The sequence below is a fragment of the Columba livia genome, chromosome 5 (genome assembly GCF_036013475.1).
Source record: "Columba livia isolate bColLiv1 breed racing homer chromosome 5, bColLiv1.pat.W.v2, whole genome shotgun sequence".
In the NCBI taxonomy this organism is placed as follows: domain Eukaryota; kingdom Metazoa; phylum Chordata; class Aves; order Columbiformes; family Columbidae; genus Columba; species Columba livia.
The window spans coordinates 49143386-49158722 of record NC_088606.1 but is presented as its reverse complement, the minus strand read 5'-3'; the positions used below and the strand labels follow the sequence as shown (position 1 = coordinate 49158722).

General features: G+C 41.9%; 1 long non-coding RNA gene across 2 annotated transcripts in view; it reads right to left on the bottom strand.

The window, feature by feature from the left end:
• LOC110363682 (uncharacterized) overlaps nucleotides 1-15337 on the bottom strand; it is a 58946-nt gene that overhangs the window by 41954 nt on the left and 1655 nt on the right. The gene's annotated exons all lie outside the window — the stretch shown is intronic.

The following is a 15337-nucleotide window of genomic DNA, read 5'->3' as shown; positions in this document are numbered from 1 at the left end:
ACCATCTTCATTCTCCTAAAATTACTGTGAAGGTAATTTCTTCACCTTACTGTGCTCATTTAATCTGCTACCAAAAGATGGGCTAGCTTATCATAGCAGTCTCTTCTGGCCTTCAAACAGGGAAATATCTTATTCTCCTATTATATTATATTCTCCCTTTATATGAGGGTGCTCCTCATATAAAACAGTCTAGGGGAGGGGTGTCAAACTCAGTTTCACCAGTAGCCACATCAGCCTCATGGTTGCCTTCAAAGGGCCAAATGTAATTTTAAGACTGTACAAGTGTAACTGCTCCTACATAAACATATAAACACAGTCCTGGTCTAGTGCCTAGCCCACTTAATGAAGCTGCAGGATGAAAAGCTCACATTCCCTTCTTTGCGCATGGGAACTTCGACCTGCACCTCTCAAGGTTACAAGCTCTCCTGGGGTGGGAAGGTGGTGCCACCCTTCTGTCAGGCCACTAGGACCCGCAAAATATGAGTGCTGCTGTAGTCCCATCATCAAAGACAACTTCTCTATGTCTGCTCTGAGCACTGCAAGCATATTTTGCCTGGTGAGCGTTTAATGGTTATTGAATTGAGTTCTGCTAACCTTTATCCCTAGACTTGAGCTTTAGCCTCAAATATTTGTATGTCATTGTTTCTTCTGCTCTTTCAGAAAATGAATGTGAAGAAATCACAAGAAGTACTCAGCTAAATAACTATGTTTCCTAGCTGTGCAAAACATGCAAGGAAGACCATACATATACATACATACACATAACACAGCATGGAAACACAGAGATACATCAGAGAGCTCAAAACATTTAAAAGGGCCATATACTATTCATGTGACAATAGGACAATCAAATCTGAGAGAAGGTTCCTCAAAGCTCTTCACTACAGTCACATTCACCGTTTCTAAAACATTGTGGAGCCCTTAAACTTACCAGATAAAGGAAATCATGGCTTCTAGTCCTCTGAGGATTTTCTACAAGTGCATAAGAAATCCTGATACTTGCAGACTTTTGTCAATGGCAATGTAATTGATGTCCATCTGACTGCAGTTGGAGAAGTGAAGGAAACAGAAGTTTGAACAGCCCTTTAGCTCCCAGTATAAGGGCTTCTTGCCTCTGCAGAGATGACAGCCCAACTATAGAGTTCTGTAGTTTCTTCTGTATTCTTCTTTGTTACTGAATTTTAGTTTGCTTCCTTCCAAGACAGACTGCTCTACAGAACCTTCAATACTAAAACAGGGATGTGTTTCTACTGATAAACTTGTGAATCTCTTTACTCTTTCCTACTAAAGCAAGCCCCTTCATCACTGCAACGCTTTCTTGGGAGAGAAGGCCAGCACCTTATACTTCCCCATGTGCTGAGAAAGTTCAAATTTCCCCCCACCATGTGCAATAATTCCTCTTGATGACTTCACAGCACTTGGAGTGTTAATCAGAATCTGCCTCAAACTCAGCTATCTTTTTAATAAATATCAACTGCCAGCTTCACCAGTCCTTCAGTGATTTCCAACTTTTCTGTTTGCAAAACCTCCCAGAGAGAGGACACACATTCCTACTAATTTCATACAAGCAACAATCTTGTCCGATCACATCCCAGACCCAAGGAACCTATAATTCCTGTAGGTTATTTCCTTTTTAGCTTCCTTCTACACACCTTAGTAGTCTCGTTATAAGTAGGCCTCCCTGTTTCAGGAATCTCCTCACTGCTGCTCTCTTACTTGCTCACCTGAACTGCCCCCTCCTACGCTTTTCCAGCAGGAGCAGCACAGAGCTCATGCTGGTGAGCCTAGTTGAGCTTATTAAGGATTCACTCAGTGTTTTGCCCATACTGCTGGCACACCTTGCCAGCATCCAACATCCTCTGAAAAAACATGAGAACCATTCTGCCAAAAGAGATGGGGTTGGTTAGCCAGGGCAGCTGTCATGTGGAGCCACCACACTTTTCTAGCTACCCAGCAGGCTCACACAGCTCATCAGTCTGCATGCTGTGCTCGCACTCTGTGCCTTGCTGGCAGATCACCAAAGCTAACACATTCTGTTTGCTTTTTGCTTCCAGGTGACATGCTATAATTGCTAATGCTGGGCAGGTGGGAAAAAATAAGTGAGGAGAGAGGAAGACAACCAGTACTGACATAAGCCCTCCCATGGTGATAGAACAGGGAATGGCTAAAGCTCACATGGTTCAGGTGAAAATCAAATGGGTTGGTACCAAAGCTTCCCTCCACGCCTATACTCTTTACAGCAAGGCCACAGGGATGCTATACAGGTCTCATCTTACTTCCCAGCAGCATTGCCTTAAAAATGCTAATAGGATCAGGGCTGAGAATGAGATTAGAAAGCTGAATTTGTTTTAATTTTATTTCAACTAAATGGATTAACTTGTGGATTTGGTACAGCAAAATATTCATGTTCACCCTCAGGAGCATAACCATGAAGTCGTTGTTCAGAAATGCTCCTTTCCTTTTCTTAAAGCTTCTTAGTTTTCAGGATTTTAATAAGTGTTGGGCTAAACATTAAGTCATTAAAATTCTTTAAAGGGCTTTATTCTCTCCTGAACTAGGAGGGAGATAAAGGATTTAGTAAGGCCTATGGTTAAATCAGAGATGTTTCTGTCTTGGCTGACCTTATTCCACAAATATTTAGTGTTAACACAGCTGGGGACTATTTGATGCAAAGCACCAAATTGTCCCACTTTTTCTAGGTTTGTTTCCTGAGTGTAACTTGTCAGTGTTCAGAAGAGTTAACTACAACCAGATTAAAACTGGTTTAAACTATGGCTTCATTTTGTGCCCGTGGTGATCAAATGACCAGATGTTGCCTCTAGGAAGATTCAGCTCTAGACCTGTATGCAGGTGCTCCCGCTGCCTTGCAGACACTGGTTCTTCTCTGCTTCTGCAGGGAAACACAAGTCTGCAAACTGGAAATACATAACTCTTCATAAGGTCCCTCACCTAGGTCCTCAGCCTGTCCTGGAGGGGCAAAGGGAAGACAACATATTAGTAGGGACAGTACCATGGTTGTCCTGGCAGAGCTGAAGCAACAGCACACCCCACATGCTCAGAGACTGACATGACTATGCAGCAGCAAGTGGTGAAATGCTGCTGAAAGGGTATAGTCTTGCCTCCCCTCCTCTTGCGTCACATCTAGCAATCGCAGAGCCACAGGATGAGCTGGCTTGGCAGGCTACATCACTGCTTGGGAAGACAATCTTGCTCTCCAAGGTGTGGCAGATCTGCTGAGTCACAGCAGCCCCTAGGAAACACTCCCCCTGGCACCTGTGCAGTGGGATCCACCAGACCCTACCAGCTTCAGGAGGCAGTAGCAGCTATGGCTGAGGGGTTAATGGTGCACAGTGAGGAAATATGCTCAGCATTGCTTGATGGGATGATGGTGACTGAGCAAGCTGGTTGGTTGGTTGGTTGGTTTGTTTATTTGCATACCACTTTATGCTGAGGAAGTGGCTAACTTGAATGATCAGAGGAATCCATCAGAAGTGTCTGCCTCTTGAAGTGCCCCAGACAGCAACCATTGCAAAGATACTGACATTTGCAATACTAACAACAACCCACTTTGTAAAATATTATCAAGCTTCAGTTCACAGACCATGGCTATAAGTTCTCAGAGTTTGCCTGACAGCAATTAAATACTACATTCACAAAGAGCAGGCCAGTTTTTTGGTTGTTGATTTGTTGGGTTTTTGTTTATTTGTTTGTTTCTGATTTGCCTGTAATCACAGGTATAGGAATTGTATGGCACTCTTCAGATTTGAACACAAGTCTCAGGGATAAAGGACTGGGATTTCAGGGTTTTGCCTCTGGTTTACCTTACTGTGTGACACTGGACAATCAACATACATCACTGTCAGGGATTGGCTCAAGGAGTGTGGACATGAGTCCACCGAGCAACTGTACGAGCAGAGCCCATTTTAGTTGACATAAGTAGACCTTAGTTAGCTTGTCTATTAGGCCATGGGAAAGGGGGGAACGGAAAAGTACTAACTAAGGCAGGGTCAGGATATCCTTGAAGAGATAAGAGTCAGAAGAATACGGGATGCGCATAGCTAGCTAAACCCAAGTAGGTGGTGTAAGTAAATGCAAGCTTTTAGTGCTTAGCCTATTAGATAGAGACAAGTATGCATAATTATGGTATTTGGTATAAATGCACGCTATCTCGGGCAATAAAGTTGAATCATGCTTTACCACTCACATTGAGTCGGCCTGCATGTTTTCCTCAGCCGCGTACTCGCAAGTGGCACCCCGAACAGGGACTCTCGAAGGAGCGGCTGAAGCAGAGGGGCACCAGGAAGCAGCGACCGGGGGGTCAAGAGCGACCGAACACTGCGTGCGTCGGTGTGTCGTCTCCGAGGACCTGAACTGAATTTAGGAGTTCGCCGTCTGCATGGGCTACAAGGCAAGGGCTGCAGGTGGTGCCAGGTTTACAAGGTACCAAGGATTATAGGGTAAGGCGCTTTTCTTTTGCCTAAGGGCAGGTATCAGGATTTCTTTTGCCTAAGGGCAGGTATCAGGATATGGATAAAGGATCTATGGATTTAGAAGTAGCCCAAGATTTATTACAGCGCTTTTTAGAAAAGCGGGGGGGGGTTGAGTGTATCAAGCATCTAGCTGGTCTAGTTGCAGTAGGTCGAGTGAAAGGGTGTTTTTCGAATACTGATTCGCTCTTTGATGTGTCGGAATGGAGAAAACTAGGAGACATACTATGGGATATGGTTATAGATGATGATAAATCAGCAAAGAACCTCAAAAGACTATTAACTTGGTGCAGAGGCAATGCGTATCCTGCTGACCTGTTTTTCAAATAGAGACTTGGAAAAAGATGGGAACTGTGTTGTGGAAGGCAATTAGTCACCATGAAAAATATATTCTCGGCCTTGTAACCATCTGGAAACTGATAAATACTACAGTGAAACAATTAAAACCTGAAAAGACTGTTACGAGCATTAGTGACTCAAAACTTAAACTTGAACTTTGGGACAGTATAGAGCAGAAATTATGGGATAAAGTCAGCAATGGAGATAAAGAAGCTAAATCATTAGTAACTACATGGAAGCTTGAACGGTCTGCTGCTGCCGGAATATTTGCAGCGTTGCAGCCTGATAAGTATCCTGAAAGTTGCTGTGAAGTTCACCCGGTTTGTGTCTGCGATACCCTCCCTATTCCATCCCCTGCTGGGCTTTCAGCACCCCCGATGGTTCAGCAGTCCGGGGCGGGGGGAGGAACAATGCCGAACAGGTAGCCTCCTGTACCATCATCTAACCCTGGTGAGAACAGCAAGTCCAGAGGATTGGTGTCAGACAACTTACTCAAAGAACCTGTGAAAGCTGAGAATGCTAAAGTCATAAACAAGTGTACTATCAGTCCTTTTACCAATTTTACCGATCTGCTTTTCCTGCCTTTTAACCCTCTAACTTCCACGAGAGAACAGAAGTCACTGAAAATAGAACTGGACAACAGAACTGTGTGACAGATTAGATCAGCTAACAGCAAGTGAATCTGACAGTCGGCAATGTGGTCATGATAATCGTGACGGGAAAGGGGGTGCTCCTGGGGACTCAGGGTATAAAACTTAGAAGTTAAGGAAGCACTGGTGTTGAAATTAGCAGTAGAGAATGCTAATGTTTGCTATCAACATGTTATTTGCGAGTTTTACAGTGCATATTATGTGCTCCTGTTTATTGCCTCTCTGAAAGTCAAGCAGCTTGTCAGGAATGTGAGTTAATTGTTTCACTGGTTGTCAGAATTGTTTCTTTGTGGTATAAGTGCACTGTAAAACTTTCTCTCCACTTTTCCCACTCACGCTGCAAGCAGCCCTGTCCTTTTCCATGGGGTCAGAAATTACTGTTTTCAGTCGTGTTCATAAAAAATCGGTATTGGGAGGTGTTTCAAAACATAGGAAAGCACTTGGAAATATGAGGAAAGAAGATCTTGTAAAATATTGTAATTAATGGTGGCTGCTGTATAAGTTAAATGATTGGGAAAAGTGTCCGGGGAATAGAATCTTGAAGTATAACACCTTGTTGCAATTAATGTTGTTTTTAGGGCGAGAAGAGTAAGACAAAATAAATCCCTACAAGAGATCATTAAATCATTTCAGACAGCTGAGAGAGAGTTAACTGATAACATGCAGGTCACAGTAAACTTGCTGAAGTCTGCACAATGTTTTCCTTATTAGCCTGTTTGCTTTGTGGGTATCTGTTTTAGCATGTTGCAATTTTGGTAGGTCTTTGTTATATGGTACAGTAAGTTCACAGACTGTTAAATCATGAGAATCGGTTGACTCAAAAGGTGCGTTTTGTGATAGTACAAAAGATCATGAGTAATTTAGTTCCTTACTGCGTGAACGTGAATTCAAGATTTTATGTGTAGTAGCTGTTATATTTTTTTCTAGCGTACTAGCTTTATTCCAATATCCAGACTTGCGCAACTCTGTGACAGGCTGTCTCTCATCTCGGTGCACTAAATTTGGCCTTTTTGTATGCACATCAAGTAAAGAATCCTGGTTTTAGAATAACAGTTGTAGCGCACCAGATGAGACACTAATAAAAGGCCTTGCCCAGTCCAGCTCGCTGCGGCAGCGGGGAGGGCAGGTGCCGAATGGGGCTCCAGCGCTCACTGACCCATTTTGTCAGGGAGACCCAGAGGTACCTCCACCTGGCTGAGCAGTAAGCGGTTCAAGGTGCAATGCAAAAAATTGAGATATTGTCTTAAATTGGTGTAAGTGTGATCCATCTGCATATTTGAACTTGGTATATGGTTTTCATATCTGAGCTCAGTATTTTAGTTTGCATATTCATATTTGGTACCAAAAGAATCTTGTTTGGGGAGATAATCACAAAATGGGAACCGGTTCCACTGCTAAAATTCCATCTCTCTCCCCCTTAGGATGCATCCTTACACATTAAAGTAATCGCTTATATTGTTAGAAAAGCATTTAAATTGTTAAAATACTATGATAGATGTGAACTTGGGGTATTGTATGAAGTTATGAAGTTGTATTTAAAGGTTGCTGGAATGTGAACTGATTTGGATCTAGGACAATAGAATAATGGATTTATGTTTATTATACTGGTTTATACTGGTTTTTTGACATCTCTAAATTGTAAAAGGTAAATGGAGCTAAGGAATGTAACTATTGCTGAGCTACTTGAAATTGCATATAAAGTGTATTATGGCTGGAATGAAATGGGAAAACAAAACACCAAAACATCCCAGGCCTGTGTGCAGCTCATTGTAACTGAGAAGTTTCCCAGAGCCTCCTACTTCGTACCGGCCAGTATGCCAGCTGCGTGACCTTGGTTATATCTACACTGCAAAGAAAGAAAAATAACTGGAAAAACCTGGCTGCCTGCTTTTAAAGCAGTGAAAGGGGGGTTCTCTCTCCCCCCCACTGCAGCGATGTAATACTGAATGGAACAGTCCCAGGGTGAAGTTTAAAGGCATCCTGAGCAGACCCGTAGTTCTAATGAAACCGGAATATTAAACCAAAAATTTGTTAATAGACTTATTCTATGGTAACTAGTTGTAAGAGACTTCTTAGTAAATTCACCATGCTAGTTTTTGAGGACATGGGAGACAACCAAAGAAAGGCTGTTTTTTGAGACAAACGGAATGCCAGATTTGGAACAAAGTTTTAATACATGAATTCTTGTATTTGCCCAAAAGTCCTATACCTCTCTTGGGTCAGGATTTGTTAAGTAAATTGTAAGCTCAAATAACGTTTTCTGAGAATTCTGTTTAGTTGCGTGTCCTACAAGAAGCTGCTTGGATCGTGCAGATCTGCTTGCTGCAAGTGAGAAATCTTCAAGGAACTTTTGAATGCTGTATTTCCACTAGTATTAACAGCCAATGTTTTTGATAAAGCAAATACTACACTGATAGATCTGAAACAGGACTTCGATCCGGTAAGGGAAAACAATATCCAATAAATATGACAGCCAAAATGGAGTTAGAAACTTTGAGGGATGAATTTATGACAACTTTACAGGCTGACCGCATTCGATTGGACTTGCAGATTTGTCTATGAAACAACCTGTGGCTATTGTGGGACAGTATGATGAGAATGCTAACAGACTGATATACCAATTGTCACTCTAATCAAGAAAATGCAGGGAATGAATTTAAGTCTTAATAGGCCATGATCCTTTTGTCATATATGTACCATTTGTGAAATTGAATTCTGATTTTTTTTTTAATTTTATTTGTAATCTATGTCTTTGTAAATTGCACTAGCTGGTTTTCTTAACAGCACAGCTTTTAGCATGCCTAAATGTAAATTGCTGCAGAACCTGCAAGTCTTTAACATCAGGTCATAGGCCATACTTGTATTTGGTCTGATCCTACATACTTGCACAGTTTTTGTTGATGGTTCTGAGAAGTCTCATAAAGATGTAGTGGCTTAGTGTGAAGATAGCGATTAGCATCATTCTGTGAAAATTATTGAAAGTTCAACCCAATTAGCAGAACTTGGCACAGCTTTAAATTATTTAGAGATTTTTAAGGAGGAACCTCTAAATTTGATTTGCGATTTTGAGTACGTAGTCAAGATCCAATGCACGTATCTGATTCTGAACTGTGTTTTTGTTTTGTTTTGGTTTGTTGTTTTTTTTTTTTTTTAAACAAAAAGGGGGGAGAAGTAGGGAAAACATCACAAAAACAATTGTCAAAAGGATTGTATGTGATAAATCACTTGTATCTAAGTGGTGCAGCCTAAATTTGCCCTGTGATGAAACACTTTGTAAGTGTGACCCAAAACCATGCTAAATCAGAAAGAACCTACATTAGTTATGGTCAAATCACTAGTTAACGGTCAATGAAAAAGGCCACACCAATTGATAACCTGGGGGAGAGGTTATGCTTATGTTTTTACAGATCAAGGGCTGCAATGGTTGCTGGCACGAAACGTGAAACCTGTGTTATCTTCCTGACAATGATTGTTGCAGCTGCTGTGTTTTGGATGCCTGCACAGACAAAGACTAACATGTGGATTACTTTAGCCAACATGACTGACCATCTATATGCCTAACTACGATGTCTCTGGAAAAAACGTTCCACACATGCTTGGTTGGTGTCTTCCTTGATGACTACAGCAGCATCACACGACTGTTTCAAATAGTAGTCGATGCAGAGGCATTGCAACGAACTGTAATAATACTAACATGGCACTTTGGATTAATTGCCTCCCGGAAGCAGACATCGAACCACAGGAACTGGAATTGCTGGCATCTATGCCCATGGATGCTTGTATCCAGCCGGTTTGTGAAAAGTGTCAGAACAGTATACAAGAACATGAATGGATAAAACTTCAAAATATTAATGCTACCCTTGGTGACTATAGAAATGAAACTCGATGGTGTAATGCTTCACAGAAGAATCCAAGGGGTGTCATTGATAATGTGGGACAGCGACCCTAAAACCTCCTGTATGGTGTATTCTTGATCTGTGAAGATAGAGCCTGGCCAGGAATTCCTTCTAATGCTGTTGGAGGACTGTGTATTTTGGGACTATTAACTCTCTTAACGCCCAATGTATCTATGATAATAGATCACAGAAGAGCAAGACGAGAAAAACACTTTTTGCGTGTATATGAGTCAAAATGTGATGATAATGTAGATTTTTGAGGATCAGGGTTAAGGGTTTTAGGATCTCTTGTATCTAGTGTTGGCACAACTAAAGTTTTAAATACTTTAGAAAAATTAGGATGCTGGCTAGTTAAGCAAACAAACAGAACTTCTAAGGCTTTAAGTGGACTTTTGTTAGATGTAGATTCTGTAAGACATGCTACACTGCAGAATACAGTCGCAGGAGACTTTTGTTATTAGCCCATGGCCATGGATGTAAAGAATTTGATGGAATGTGCTGTATGGATTTACAGAATAAGTTGAGATCCATCCACAAGGAGATTAAACAACTTACGGACCATTCACAGAAGATCAGAGAGGATGTAGGCCTCTTTGGCTTAGACGGCCTCATGAACTGGTTTGGACTAGGAGGATGGGTAAAAGGGCTTTTGCAGAGTGCTCTGGCTCTCTTAATCATAGTAGTAGTTGTATTAATATGCTTGAGCTGTGCTATATCATGCATTAAGAAGATTTTAGAGCAGACACTTGGGCAGGCTCTGCTCGTAAAAAAAAAAAAAAAAGAAAAGGGGGGAGATGTCAGGGATTGGCTCAAGAAGCGTGGACATGAGTCCACCGAACAACTGTACGAGCAGAGCTCATTTTAGTTGACATAAGTAGGCCTTAGTTAGCTTGTCTATTAGGCCATGGGAAAGGGGGGAACGGAAAAGTACTAACTAAGGCAGGGTCAGGATATCCTTGAAGAGATAAGAGTCAGAAGAATACGGGATGCGCATAGCTAGCTAAACCCAAGTAGGTGGTGTAAGTAAATGCAAGCTTTTAGTGCTTAGCCTATTAGATAGAGACAAGTATGCATAATTATGGTATTTGGTATAAATGCACGCTATCTCGGGCAATAAAGTTGAATCATGCTTTATCACTCACATTGAGTCGGCCTGCATGTTTTCCTCAGCCGCGTACTCGCACATCACCTCCCTGTTTGACCTAACTGTTCAGCAGAACCTTGAGATCCTTCTTGTAGACATGAATTGTTTCTACCTTGAGACAGAAGCGCCCTAGCACTACCAGCTGTCATGGAGGTATAGCAAAACTAATCCAAACAAAGGATAAGCTCAAACAAACTTTATTGCGCAACAATGCCAAAAACAAGTGACAGAAATCAATGTGAAATGGGGATAATCCAAAATCATGCAACACTCCAATAACATGTAACACACAAATTCATTGTACCAGTTAGGGTATTATTACCGCAATTAAACACAGAAGGGTGATGATCCAAAGAATGAACACACAAAGGGGAAAGTCTCTCAAGATATGCTTGGTCACCTGGAGGGTGAAGGCTCTCTCAAGGATATATCCAGAAGAAATAATCACTCACCAGGGGGAGGAAAGGACACTCAGTCCTGGAAAGTTTCATCAAATGGCATCCCAATCTAGGGGGAGAGGTTCTGATCACAGACCTGCTGCTCCAAGTAGACCAACTCAAAGACAGTCTCTGGCAGGGGCCTGATTTATAACCTAGTCCGATCTGAGCTGTTGTCCTATCTGGTCATGGTCCAGAAGCTTCTCTGGGCTGAGGCAACTCATTGGCTGTGGACCTTGTCTGTTAACCAAGGGGTCACACCTTTCTTGCTCCCCCAAATGGGAGAGACTGGTGTCACTGTACCCTGGTTTACTGGTTTGACTGAAAATGAGTTAATTTTCTTCATGCAGTTAAAAATCTTTCTTTTTCATAGCTAGCATAGTCATTATTTGGACTTAGCTTGAGAACAAGAGATAACACCCCAGGACAGAGTTAATGTTTTTAATTGCTCTGGTCTGAGAGCCAAGGAGGTTCTGCTCACAGGTGTGGGGCATTGAGGAAGGGGGGCATGGATAGGCCAGAACTTGACTGACATCCAGACTGATAAATAAGAGTATCCCACCCCACTAGCATCAAGATTCATATTTGAGGAGAGTCAGGATCTCTCATTCTCTTTCAATCTCTCTCTCGTTCTTCTTTGCTCTTTTTGTGGGAGCTGGGGGAGGTCAGCTCGGTATGTTTAGTTTGGTCTTTTGCCATTTTGCAGAGGCCTTTGGGCCTTTCTGCCTTTTTTTCCTTTTTTTTCTCCTTGAGATCAGCTGTTTGGGACCAGGTTCTGCTTCCTGGGACTGGCTGCTCACTGTGGATGGAGTTTGTGAGGAATTGCATTGTGTATATTGTATTTAATATTTCTATTTTATATATATTTACTAGTACTGTATTAGTATTTTGTTATTTTATTAAACTCTGTTTATCTCAATCCAAGTCTCTCCTTTCCTCTTCAATTCTCTCAGGGGAGGAGGAGGGTGGGGGTGGGGAAGTGGGCAAGTGAAAGGCTATCATGGTTGTATTGCTAACTCATGTTAAACCATGACACTTGGTGAGTGAGTATGTGATGGCTGGCACCCAACCAAGGTGTGTATATGATGACAGCCACAGTGGGGAGTGAAAGGCATGAAAATACGGGCATGAAAGCACCAGCAACTGACATGTTAGAAATGCTGGTCTTTATCGAGGTGGGTGCATCTGCCACACCAACTTGTATGGTAGTGGTAGTATCACCTAGACAGTTGTAGATTTAAAAAATAATTACATGAAATCGAGATTTATAAAGATATTGACAGGAACTCCGTAAGACAAAATCAGTGCCCGTGATGTCCCAAACTTCCCCAGAATTGAGATGGCAATGACAAAACCCTTGAAATTCAGATGTGTGCCAGTGTAAACACCATCCTGCTCCTTTTGAATTGAAATCAATCCCTTACATCCAGGGCACATTTACTCAGAATAGAGGATGTGCCAACATCAGCACAGTTTAACAGCACTCTGTTGTAAACACAAGCCTTATGCTTGTCAAAACTGTACTATATACTCAGTAGTTACCTATTTTACTGTAGTAGCTGTTCTACACTCTATTAATCCCCTCTCCAGATACTGCCTCTGGTACTTGTTAAAGGTTGTAACCTCATCATCCTTTTAACAACCTAGCTGTTTGTCCTGAGAATGCTGTTTAACATTATACTCTAATTTATCCACTATCTAAACCCACAGACCATTCTTTCCTATTATTTCCCTGCCTGCAGTTTCCAGGGCAATGTAGTTTGTACAGACTGTCATTGACAATTGACAATACAACCTGAACTGCCTCTATATACCTATATTTTGAAATCTCTATTTCCTGTGGTCAGTGCAGGTACTCACTGCTAGATGTGGAACAAATACAGCCTAGAGAGCTTTCTGGACTGAGCATCAGCTGAAATAATGAGAAAGAAAAAAAGAAACAATGTCTCATTTCATGATGATTGTTTTGAGGATAAGCATTTTTTGTACATTTTATTACAACTACATTTTGATTTATTATCTGCTTGCATGAAAAAGAAAACAAAATCAGGCTCTACACTCAAGACCTAACTGCGCAACCCAGTGGATCAGCAAACACATTTCATGCTGCTGCATTTTCACCATGTGTTTGTGACACATTAAGATCACATGCATCCATAATTGCTGCAGCTCTATTAATTTCTTCAGGCAAAATAAGATGATCATGTCCCTGAGCTAGCAGTCAACAATCTCCTTCTAATGAAAGCAACCCACTGGGCCCATGACTTGAGGAGGGCTTCTGTTTACAGAGGTTTAGTGAAGTAAGGATGTGCCACCATATGCTGAAGGGTAATGTGAGCAAGGTTGGCTGCTGTGCTATGATTCAGTCTTTGGGAGAACCAGTAATGCCTGCAGAAAGCACAGGAGCCAAAGGTTGGTCAACTTGTAGGAAAAAAAAACAGAAACAAAAAGAAAGCTGATACCATGTCCCGCCTTTTATGCAATGGGCATTGTGAAACCAAGCACCTGAGCATCTGGCAAGAGTTTCTGCTATGTACATGGACAGAGGCCAGGACATGTTAGTGTGTTTGCAGCTATTATATAATAAATCTGATGGCTACTTTTTCTTTAGAAGAAAGCATCTTAACCTATTTTTCTTTATTTATTAGATGTTGGACTAGATGACCTGAAGTAGTCTATGATTCTGAAGTGATAAAAAACAGAGGAACTCCAAGCAGCCTACATCCAACTTTAAAGTCCCTGAACACAATGCCAGTGTGAAGTGGAGGATGTGATCTCCCTCTCATCTGCAGGCAAAATTCAGTTCTTACTCTGAAAGGGAGGGTATACACAGAAAGAAAAACACACAGCTTTACCTATTACATCTTCCCTTTGTCCACAAAACAACTTGAAGATGTTTTATGCTGAGACAGGCTCCCATTAAGACCCTACTCTTCTAGCCCAAGATTTGAGCCTATTTCTAGCTTGATTCACTGTTTCTCTCGTGAAAGAGATGTTTCTTTCTGCAGCAGCACCCTCAATTTTTATGTCTCTTTATAATAGCAATAATTTTGTTTTAATGGGAGCTCATCTGCCGAGTTGGTCATTGATTTGCAGCAAGATGTACAGCTGTACTGACTTTTAATTTTGTATGTCAGATGAGCATGTGAAAGATCTGAAGACACGTTATTCAAAGTAGCGTTGCTTTATCCTAGATTGCTGATTCATAATGGAATTAAAGAAATGTATCATTTTTCCCTTCCTTTGGTATATGAAATAAACACAGGGATCTGTGCTACCCTTAGGTTCTCATGTGCTCTACAAGAGCGACCCCATCCTTAAGTTCTTTCAGCTCTGTTCTTTCTTCCCCCACTGTAAATAAATAAGTCACTGTTTTAACAATAACATATCTGTTAATCTTCTTAAACATAATGAGTAACTATCAAAACAAATATATGTAAATATAAAAAATAATTACCTCATGCATCATTCACACTCTTTATAAAACAGAGCTCTCCGCCGCCATTCACAGAAAGCACACGCCACCCTCATAATGGGCAAGGTAAATGCTAGCACGATGGAAAATCCGCTTTAGTGCACAGGGACTGCACCGCACGACCTCAGCTGCTTGCTTACACACATTGATGAAGAGCTGCTAACACCATGCTATCATGGTGCTGCAGTGGCCTGATGGTGCAAGCCCCCAAGAAAGTTTGTTATGTCAACTGATAAGGAGAACAACAGGTTTTCCTGGCTCTGATACTATATATCGGGAAGAGGCACAGAGAAGACGGCAGGTGTGGGAGCTGGGACTTGCAGACAGGCTGTCTCCCTTTGCTCTAGAAGGTGACTCCCTGCTTTACACAGTGTCCCCTCCATGCACCTTCATTCACAGACAGGCGTACATTTTATAATACATAAACACCATAGTCAACCCTAAACGTTGGAAAAAAACCCAAACACACAAAATGTAAAGGGCAGAACTGCCATGCTGGGTCAGGCATAGTAGCATGGGCTCAGCAGAGCCCCTTTCAACTGCACCTTCCCTTCCAGGAAAACTGAGGTGGTCCCAGGGATGAGGCACCAAAAATAGTTGAAGGTGGTGACCAGGCCAGTACTGCCATTCCAGAGTGCAACCAGACATTTTTGGCACTCCCCTGCCTTGCTGGTTCCACCTCCAAACAACAGCCTCCCCCAGCTCTTCAAGAGCCACGTGCAATAGAAACCAGTCAAAACCACACTAAAAACAGGCAAAACCAAATCAAAACCAGGTAAAAGCCCACCAAAACCACACAAAACCTGTTGAAACCCAACAAGTCAATTGACCTGATAGCAGCTCTGCTGCCCACAGGTGAAGTACTGTTGACCACAGTTGGAGAGTGCCTCCTCTGGGGATGGGTATGTC